The sequence below is a fragment of the Mixophyes fleayi genome, chromosome 9 (assembly GCF_038048845.1).
Source record: "Mixophyes fleayi isolate aMixFle1 chromosome 9, aMixFle1.hap1, whole genome shotgun sequence".
Lineage (NCBI taxonomy): Eukaryota > Metazoa > Chordata > Amphibia > Anura > Limnodynastidae > Mixophyes > Mixophyes fleayi.
The window spans coordinates 80122226-80132567 of NC_134410.1; the positions used below are offsets into that span (position 1 = coordinate 80122226).

General features: G+C 39.0%; 1 long non-coding RNA gene across 1 annotated transcript in view; it reads right to left on the reverse strand.

Annotated features, from left to right (window-relative positions):
* The window catches only part of LOC142100770 (uncharacterized), a 135106-nt gene extending 128117 nt beyond the window's left edge, over positions 1-6989 (reverse strand). The window contains exons 1-2 of the long non-coding RNA XR_012678901.1: positions 6921-6989; positions 6333-6399 (exon numbers count right to left, since the gene is read on the reverse strand). This is a non-coding gene — a long non-coding RNA (uncharacterized LOC142100770). The remainder of the gene's footprint in view (positions 1-6332; positions 6400-6920) is intronic.
* Between the last annotated feature and the right edge of the window lie 3353 nt (positions 6990-10342).

The window sequence follows — 10342 nt, forward strand, 5'->3', positions numbered from 1 at the left end:
AAAGTGCAGGGAGGTAAGGGGGGTGCTTCGGTCGACCACTGGCCCAGCAGCTATATCACCGGAAAGGTGGGAAGATCCTGGGAGAGCCGCTGCTCAAGGATCATGGGTCCGTACCACAGCCCTTGGAGAGGGTTCGGTCTGACAGCAAGTGTAGGCCCCAAACACGCAGGAGAGTAGGGATGCCATATGGAAACAATTAGGGCAGTAAATATCCTCTCAAGAGAAGCTCCGAGGGGTGTGGTGTGTCTGTCTGTATCTTGAAGGAAAACTGGGTAGCAAAGACCAGCAAAACCAGGATGTTTACATGGATAAAGAAGGAGAGTAGCAGAAGACACCCTACTCCATGCTATCCCAAGCCACACACTCAGATAATATGCACTGTTTTCAGCATGTTACGAGTGTTGGTAACTGACAACTGACTGCTGGTTGGGTGACCAATATTCCAAATTCTGTCTCTTAATTTCTCAGAATGTGGACTTTCAAATTCAATTGCATTGTCTTGTTGAGACAGATGTTTGGCAACCAAATCTGCATCAATGTAAGTTATACATGTGGAAAGACCAACTTTTGCCCAATCTGAATTGAGTGGTTTACATATTTTTTATATATATATAACATATAAGTATTATTTATACATTCCATATCTATATACATTCCATATTAATATACATGACATATTGTTACATGACATTTTTATATACTTGCAATTATTTACAAGTGATGAGTTCCCTTGTTTAATTCACAAGGCCTGCATTACGGTCCATACTAATTTCTATTCAGTCAGATTTACTTTACTTATACCATAAAGTGCACTTATAGTAAAAGAAGATGTCGGAAAGCTCTATTTTTGGCTCCCAAGGTATATTCTACCTATCAATAAGTGCATAGTAAATAAACAGATGAATTTGCAGGCCACCTTCGTTTATTTCGTTTTATCGATGTCTAAGTGTATTAATGCTATCACTGTCTATCAGTATCTGCACCCTGTAGGTCCTGTCTGTCAGGAACTATGTTGGAGAGAGAGAGTGTGTGTGTGTGTGTGTGTGTGTGTGTGAGTGTGTTAGGGATTTTAGACTGTAACCCCCAATGGGGCAGGGACTGATGTGAGTTCTCTGTACAGCGCTGTGGAATTAGTGGAGCAATCTAAATAAGTGGCGATTATGATGATCCACAGCATCAATATTTAAAAGTGTAGTGAGTGACTTCTAAAATATTACTCTTTCTGATTATGACTTATGATTATCTACATCACACTCCTAAGATTTGGAAGCATTTTATCTGGGACTCCAATTGCTGTGTGCAGTCCTAGATCATCTGTTTCTACAGATCAGGTTTTGCAGATTGAGCTTGGTCTATGATGTTGTCAACGAAGAATACATCCTATGAGAATTTAAGCTCTCAATTTACAAGTCACCTTGATTTTTGTTTGTTTTTTTCAAATTGGTTTTTAATTTGTTTCTTCACTGGGGAAGCAATTCACTTCATACAAGTTTGATAAGGCAAAGCTGTTTGGAGCCATGAATTCCTTTGTCAGTTATCTTTTATTGGCCACCATTCTTTATTTTTTTTTTGCTTTCCATGTAAAACATAATTTTAGCTGCATCAAAGAGTAAGTGCTCAATGCCAAAGAGTGAGAGTTGCATAGTCTCAGAGGTCTTAATGAAATCAATTTTTGCATAGTTGATTTCTAAAAGACATAATGCATGTTCCTTCTTTCCCTAATCGCACCTGAGAAGATTAATGAAGGTACATATGATCTCTAAAGTGCTTTTTTTTGCAAGTCTGCCAGATCATCTATTGTGTCCCCTAGTCTAGGGATTGTATCTTTTATTAAACTACTATGTTTTTGTGCCATATATTTAGGGATCATTAGAAAATAGACTGGAAATAAATGGTAATGCTATAAATTATAGTGGAGCAAAAACAGCTCAAAATTATTTGTATTTTACCAATTTTTCACGATTTTGAATTAAATGCATATCCAAAACCGAAACATTTTGTGATTTATTTATTTTTTGGCAAAACCCGTAGCCAAGCCACGAACGCAGTTTAAAACAGACAGCAGTTCAGAAACTGAAACACGAGGTGCACATCTGTAATAAATGTCAAAGAGCATTAAAGTGCCGTTTTAATATCTGTTTAAATGTGGACATTTTAGTCAACTTCAGTCCCCCCTTTATATGATTAAAATAGTTTAAACATATTAAACAAATATATCCTAGATCTGATTTTATTGTAGAATTTGTTTGTTTTGGAATTACTACCCCTTACCACCTTACAGCTAAATTTTATATTTTAAAAAGTTTGAAGAGTCTTATTCAAAGCAAATATGCGTAACAAACATGTCAAATACATCTTTTCAGATTGGTTGTATAGTTCATTATATTTAGAATGTAATCTCTACTTCAGCAGAGATGTTTCATAGATTTAGAGGGCATTTGTGCAAGAGAAGGGATTAGGTCACCCTCTCATCTGACAAGTGGAGAATAGTGGGCGGACATTTTTTTTTTACATTTATTCCTCACATCCAGACTCTCTCCCAGTTCTGTCGATTCTACCTTAAAAACATTGCCAGAATACGCCCTTTTCTTATTCAACATGCTACCATCCTACCAAAACTATTATCCGTTCTCTCATCTCCCATCTTGACTACTGCAACCGCCTGCTATCTGGCATTCTCGAAACCTGTATATCCACACTTCAATCCATTTTAAATGTTGCTGCAAGACTGATCTTCCTCTCTCACCGCACCACATATGCTTCACCACCTTGTAAATTCCTACACTGGCTCCTTATGTCCTCCAGAATCAAGTTATCACTTATAGAACTCCCTACCACAATCAGGTTTTCCCACAGTTTTGACATTTTTAGACGTTCTCTAAAAACCATCTTTTTTTTTTTTTTTTTTTAAAGCTTACCTTATTCCTGATGATACTATTCACACTAATACACCCTCACAGCTGTCCCAATCTTCTCCACTCTAAACCACACTCGCTCCTCTAATTTCAGCTGTGCCCTCTTTCACTTAGAATACAAGCTCTCTAATGAGCAGGGTACTCCATACCCTTTATTTTCATATCTGCATTTATTTTGTCTGCCTTGTATGTCCTTATTTTATGTATGTCCTATTTTCCCTACTGTACTGTGGAACACTGTGTTGCCTTACAAATCTATGATAATAATAATAACATATGCGCAAGAGAACAGTGGGGAAGGTATATGCAACATATATACTCCACGATCTCCCTTTGTCACATATGTTTCCCCCCCCATTCTTTCCTGACACATACCCCAACACGCAAACATCACGGGTTAACACCTGCTGCAGAGTTTGGTGGAGAAAGGCTCTGGTCTTCACAGCAACTCCCACTTCTGCTGCTTCATGTGGGAGGGAACACTGGTGGTGTCATTGGTATTATGCACAGACCATCACATCATAAAGCAGCAGTGGGAGCTGTGCAGTATAGTACAATGACTACTCCTCTACTGGACATCACAGCAAAAAGTATTACTGGCAGAAGCAGCATGCAGCAGAATATACCTCTCCAAAATCAGAACTGTCCTGCCAGAATCAGGAGAGCGGTCAGATTATCCTGCTTTTTCCTACCTGATATTGCAGCTTTAAATATCTACTGCTGTGGTGGGTTAAACTCAGTTGCTGCTAGGCCAGATACTAGAATGTTGGGGCCTGTTTGGAAAAGCGATCTATACTATTCACTTCCTGGAAATCCAAGTGAACATTATGGGCCTCCCTCCCACCACCCACTCCCAACATTAAGTCAGGAGGACTCATGTTAAATAAATAGGCCTGATTAACCTTACATTAAATTTATTAGTCTCCACATTAATACAAAGATCTCAGATTACATTATTTTCCCCTACAATATATTAATAGCACCCATAAACCACACATTAAAAATGTTAAAAGCCTCCACAATTATTAAAGATAGACCATTTAGTAAAGTAATAGTCCCATCTGTTGGTACATTATATATACTCCCACCAGCAGCCACATTACTTTAATACCACCCACATTTCATTAATAGGCCACACCCGTATTGGTCCCACTAATCTAATACCCTCCAGCACACATATTATATTAACATGTGTGCGACGAACCACCTTGTTTGCCCAAGGACACATACTGGCCCTAACCAGAGTTATAAAATGTTCCATTAATGTGGATGTAAAAGAAAAACATACGTCTAAACAGTTGAAACCTATCACAAGGCATATTGGCTAAGAGATAAGTATTCACGCTCTTTAATGGAGTTTTTGCCAAAAACCAGGCTCATTTCTCCGTATGATGGTCATGTCCTATTATATACAAATTTTGGGCGGAAGTTTGAAACCTTATTGTTAGCATGACAGCTACAGATTTTCTATTCTATCTTAAATATATTTCACTTCCATTGCCCATTCCAGACCTCACTAACCACATAAATATATTTATTAGACACACAAGCATGAGTCTCTATTTAATCAAGAAACGAAACATGTCATTATTGTCCTTCTTTATCTTGCACAGTTGAAAAATTAGAGGTCACTTGTGAATCCTGTTTTCTAAATGGGAGCTTATAAATGCTCTAATGAGATTACTTAGATTTGCTTCCTACAAGGCATAGAACAGAGCAAATTAAATTACTGTATCACGTTTACCATGCACGTGGTAAGGTTCTTCTGTCTGGACTTGTTGTTTAGGACTTAGATCCTCTAGTTGAAAACATAATGAGGTTGAAGATTTATACTCGTGAAATACTGACCGTAGTCAACAGCAGTGTGTGTGAATAGGAAATATTATATTAGAAGCATTAGAAACATTTTGCTTTTATTGCAATAATAATTGTTTTGTATAATATGATGATGATGATAATAGCATATGCATTTATATATTGTTCAAAAGGGCTGCACATTACCCTTAATTTCAACAATGAAACAAAAACAGCCAAAAAATGACCTCGACATTCCCACTTTGCTCATCCCAAAACGGCCTCACATGCTCTTCATTTGCTCCAATATTCCACTACATGCCCTCAGCCCCCTATTTGCTACAAAATATACCCACATGCACTCAGAGCCCACATATACTTCAAAACTCTCCCATATGCCCCCAGATCTCCCCGCATGCCCCACATACTTTACCGTATGTCCTACAGACCTCACTACATGCCCCTCTGACTTCACCACTTACCACTCAGATAGCAACCAGACCTCCCCACATGGCCAATAGACATCACCCACATGCCAAACAGAACTCCCCCACATGTCCACCAGACTTAACCCACATGCCCATCAGATCTGCCTCACATGCCCATCAGACCTCTGTCACTTTTACTACTTAGTTCTACTAGTTTCTGCCTGCAGATGAAGGAGGGAGGCTTTGTATTTATATTATATTGGTCAAAGGGTGCCCAGAAGCAGGGGCAGATTGGGAACTTAATTGTGGGGCGGATTGGGAACTTAAAGTGGCCCTGGAAAAAATGATTGAAGTCCTGTGTCATAAAATTAAATGAATCCTTTTACATTATCTGCGACTGGTTTATGCCTGTGTGCTCCAACTTGTTTAGCTGCCTACTAACACATACTTCCAAAATTCCCTTCATAGAAACATACCTGACTTTGTTTAATAAGTTTAACTATTACGAAAGATGTTGGCATAATCGTATTTGTTCAGTCTGCCAGAGCAGCATATGAGCACCTCACACACTGTTCTTTTCCTGACGTCATGAGATGCAAACTACCAGTTAAATCTCTCTCTATATATAATGTATAAATATGTGTACTGTGTTTCAAAAATGCATTAACAATAATCCTTATAATAAATGGCTGTCCAGGTGCAATCATCACAAAGGTGAAATAGCATCTGCAAGAAAACACTTAATTTTCAACAAATGTGTATGAGCTCTAAATATGCCCAGTGATTGGGGTTGGTTTGAATTAACATTGCATGGAGGGTTGACAGACAATGGCATAAGTAAAGTGATCTGACAATGGGACCAGTACAAGGTAGAAGGCAGGAAATGGAATCAATGTAAGAACCACTAAAGTATCACCAGAGCTGGAATAAGGTTCTGGGGGGCCTGGGGCACTTAAGACATTTTAAATACATTTTAGACAAATACACAGGCAAACCTGTTTGCACTACTGTTAGATACATGCAGCTCTGCCTTCACGAGCAGTGCAGTGTGAAGTGGGACATACCTCCCAACTGTCCTTGCTGTCTGACCAAATTCTGATTAAGTGAGACAGTCGCCAAAATTCTGGACTGCCCCATCAGATTCAGGACAGTTGGCAGTCTGTCCTGCTCTTTCCTACCTGTTCTTGTTACTTACACGACCTGTGGCTGCTGGTTTCTTTAGATCAGTTGCTGCTTGTCTGGATACTGGAATGCTGGAGGTCCTATTTGGAAAAAATAATGGGTACATAAAAATTAGAAAATGCCAACCAGCCCCAGCATTAAATCAATAGCATTCACATTAAATAATTAGGCCTCCCTCTAGCCCAAACATTAAAATAATAGTAATAAAGAACAATGTATGGGATGGTTGCAAATAAGGAAAGGAATAGGGTTAACAATAGGACAATGAATAATATTACTTATATATAGATATCTCAAATTGACGTGAAAATAAACATTTATATAAATGAATACCTTAGATCAATCTGTATATAACGAGGGCTACGTTACCCACATGATAAATAAAATAACATTGTATTACAACATTCAACTAATTGAAAAGAAAAACATACGTCTAAACAGTTGAAACCTATTACAAGGCATATTGGCTAAGAGATAAGTATTCACGCTGAAAAGGTGGATCAAATATGTCCAATGCAATCGTCTTAAAGGATTATACTGTCCACATAAGATGTACTGAAGTATTTTAGCAGATGGTAAAAATTATATACATCAAACCTACGATTGATGTGTAGAAAATGCATCCAAAGGAGAGTGAATCCTCCTAAATGATAGTCAATGCAGTCGCTATTGCCCCCAATGCTCCTCAAATCACACCGTCATATAGATCGATTGGATTCATATATAGAGGAAAAATGACAAGGGAGGGAAAGGGAAACAATAGTGTAGTATATCCAACATGGGTTTATTTCTAAATAAAAATTAAAACACTCACATTCGAGTAAATATCATCGTCATCAAAAGGTATCTTTGCAAAAGTTCTCCTGTTTAAAGGCAGCAGCCGCTGGCCTTATACGTGCTGCTCGCTCAGTCTGTTAAGCCGCGATAGTATCAAACCAGCCCACACTTCCAGGAAATTCTGTGACGTTGGAGGGGGGGGGTGTCTTGTGTAATGATTGGCCCCAACGCGTTTTGTCACTCTTAGTGACTTCATCAGGGGGTGTGGTATTCGTCCGGAGTCTCTCTATAGGCTTATGTCAAATATCTTCTAATTGGCAGCAAACTGAATCATGACTTCATATACCCACACATTAATCATTCTATTTACATGTGTTATTGATCTTCTTGGGATCAGTGGCAGCATTCCCCTATCCCTCCCCTCGTTTTAGTGGCCACTAGGGAGCACTCACCGATATATATATATATATATATATATATATATATACACACACATGTATATGGGTTAACCCATTACAGGTATATTTTTTTCATTAAATAGTACTCACATTTGATAAATAGATCTATTTCCCTCCAACCAGCCCTGACAATAAATTAATAGTATTCACATTTAATAAGTAGATCTACTTCCCTCCAATTAACCCCAGCAAAAAATTAATAGCATTTACATTTAATATTACCATTTCCCACAACCATCCCCGGCATTAAATAATTCATATTCACATTTAGTGAATAACTCTCCTTCCCAAACTAAGTCCCACATTAAATTAATAGCCCCATATCATACCAACTTTGAATTAAAGGTCCCTCTACCCCATCTTAATTTAATAGGCCCCACTATTTAATGAAATAGCCCACAAATAAATTAAATTGCCCCACCATCACCCCACAAATAAAATAGCACACATTAAATAATTAGCCCCCCACCTAAACGCCACTATTAAATTATTAGCCTAACTTTCACTGATGTGATATTAAGACAGCCCCCCTCCCTTCCCTCATATCACACGTTATAGCAATATACACCCCTTTCCTTCACAAATTATAGTAGCCTCCCGTGTCCTTCACATTCCCTATAGTTTAGTATAGGTAGCCCCCCCTTAGTATAGTATAGGTAGCCCCACTTAGTATAGTATAGTATAGGCAGCCCCCCCTTAGTATAGTATAGTATAGACAGACCCCCTTAGTATAGTATAGTATAGGCAACCCTCCTTAGTATAGTATAGTATAGGCAGCCCCCCTTAGTATAGGATAGACAGCCCCCCTTAGTATAGGATAGATAGCTCCCCCCTTAGTATAGTATAGGCAACCCCCCTTAGTATAGTCTAGGTAGCTCCCTTCATAGTATAGTATAGGTAGCTCCCCCTTAGAATAGTATAGGCAGCCCCCCTTAGTATAGTCTAGGTAACCCCCCCTTAGTATAGTATAGGCAGCCCCCCTTAGTATAGTATAGGTAGGTCCCCCCATTGTATAGTATAGATAGCTCCCCCCACAGTATAGTATAGGTAGTCCCCCCTTAGTATAGTATAGGCAGCCTCCCCTTAGTACAGTACAGGTATCTCCCCCTTAGTATAGTATAGGCAGCCCCCCTCCTTAGTGTAGTCTAAGTAGCCCCCCATAGTATAGTATAGGTAGCTCCTCCCTTAGTATAGTATAAGTAGCCCCCCCCCCCCCTTATTATAGTATAGGCAGCTCCCCCTCACTTACCGGCCATGAGCTGGCATCTTTCCTCACATCAGGCAGACAGGAAGTGAAGTCAGTCTTCCTGTCTGCCGAACAGCACCATGAGAGCCCATACAGCAACCATAGTTGCCAATTCCGCTTATAACAAGCAGAATTGGGCTTCTTTTTTTGTGAAGTTGCGTTTTTTTTTTTCACTGCCGCGGGTAGCTTGTTTTTGGGCTTGGACAAGTTCTCCAAGTCCTCAGGCTGTATAATTGTTTTTTTTCCCTCTGTTACCATTCTGTGATTGCTTTGTTTTGCTTTTTGTCAGCGGGTTGTGCAGCTAATTCCTCCAATGAAATGGCGCTTTGTGGGTGGGCAGAGTCAAAGGAGGACGTTAAATGAATAACAGGAAGATGGATCTACAGCAACCTACTGAAATAAGTGCGCTGACAGACACACGATCGCTGCACTTATAGCAGGTAACACTGCTATATAACACCCTCCCCTCCAGTAAGCTGCTCATGCCAGAAGACTGCTTTCAGAGCCCTATTTTATACTGTTATATTATGGGGCTGTGTGGTATAGACATACCAGTGTCCTAATTTACAGCACTTGCTTTTTCATTTGCCATATCAGTGTATAAATGTGTCCTCTTGTGTTTATAAAGGTTTTCTAAATGGAGATTCAGTGTAGAAATTAGTGTTATAGAAAAGGACGGTCCCCTGTAAGTTGGCCTTTTTTTTGTGCTTTTTAGAATTGGTTTGGGCTTGTTTTGGGCTTGTGTTTCTCTGAGCGGTTACTTCTTTTTCTTTTCAGAGTTGGCAACCCTGACAGCAACAGGCAGCCTAGCACTAATATACAGCCAGCACTGTACTACTTCTTTATTATACAGCCAGCACTGTAGTACTATTCCAATGTACAGCCAGCACTGTACTACTACTCTAATATACAGCCAGCACTGTACTACTACTCTAATATAATAAAGTAAATAATGTGGATTGCAACTAAAACAGCTGTTTTCAATATTTTTCTGCAATTATTACTATGAATTGAAAAACTGTTTTTACAATAGTCTGTCAATTGAATAAGATATGGGACATGTAGAATTTTAACCACTCTCTGACATGCTAAGTGCATTACAACTTATTGGACTGAAAAAAACAGGATATTCTACAAACTAGGTGTCCACCACCTGTTTCATACTACCTCATATTTATCCTTAACCCTTAAATCCCTTAGAAGTTAACTTTTATGTAGATGCAATAATACAAGTTGTTTTTGATCATTTTGTGTTTACTGAAAAGTAAGTAGCATTCTACTATCAACTAATAAAAAAAAAATATGTTAACAAATAAAATGTCCACTAGGTAAACTATTATTAAAAAGAGTCCTTTAAACAAAAAAAAAAAAAAGCAAAAAAAAGCTGCATGAAACAAAGCCATTGTCCCTCACCGGACCGTGAGTGCCTCTACGCTGGTGCGTGGCTCCCTAGCCTTCCTGCCGGCACCTATCTTGAACCGCGGCTGTCCGCCATCCTGATGGACTGCACGTGCGCAGCACCCAAGAACTCTTCTGACTGTT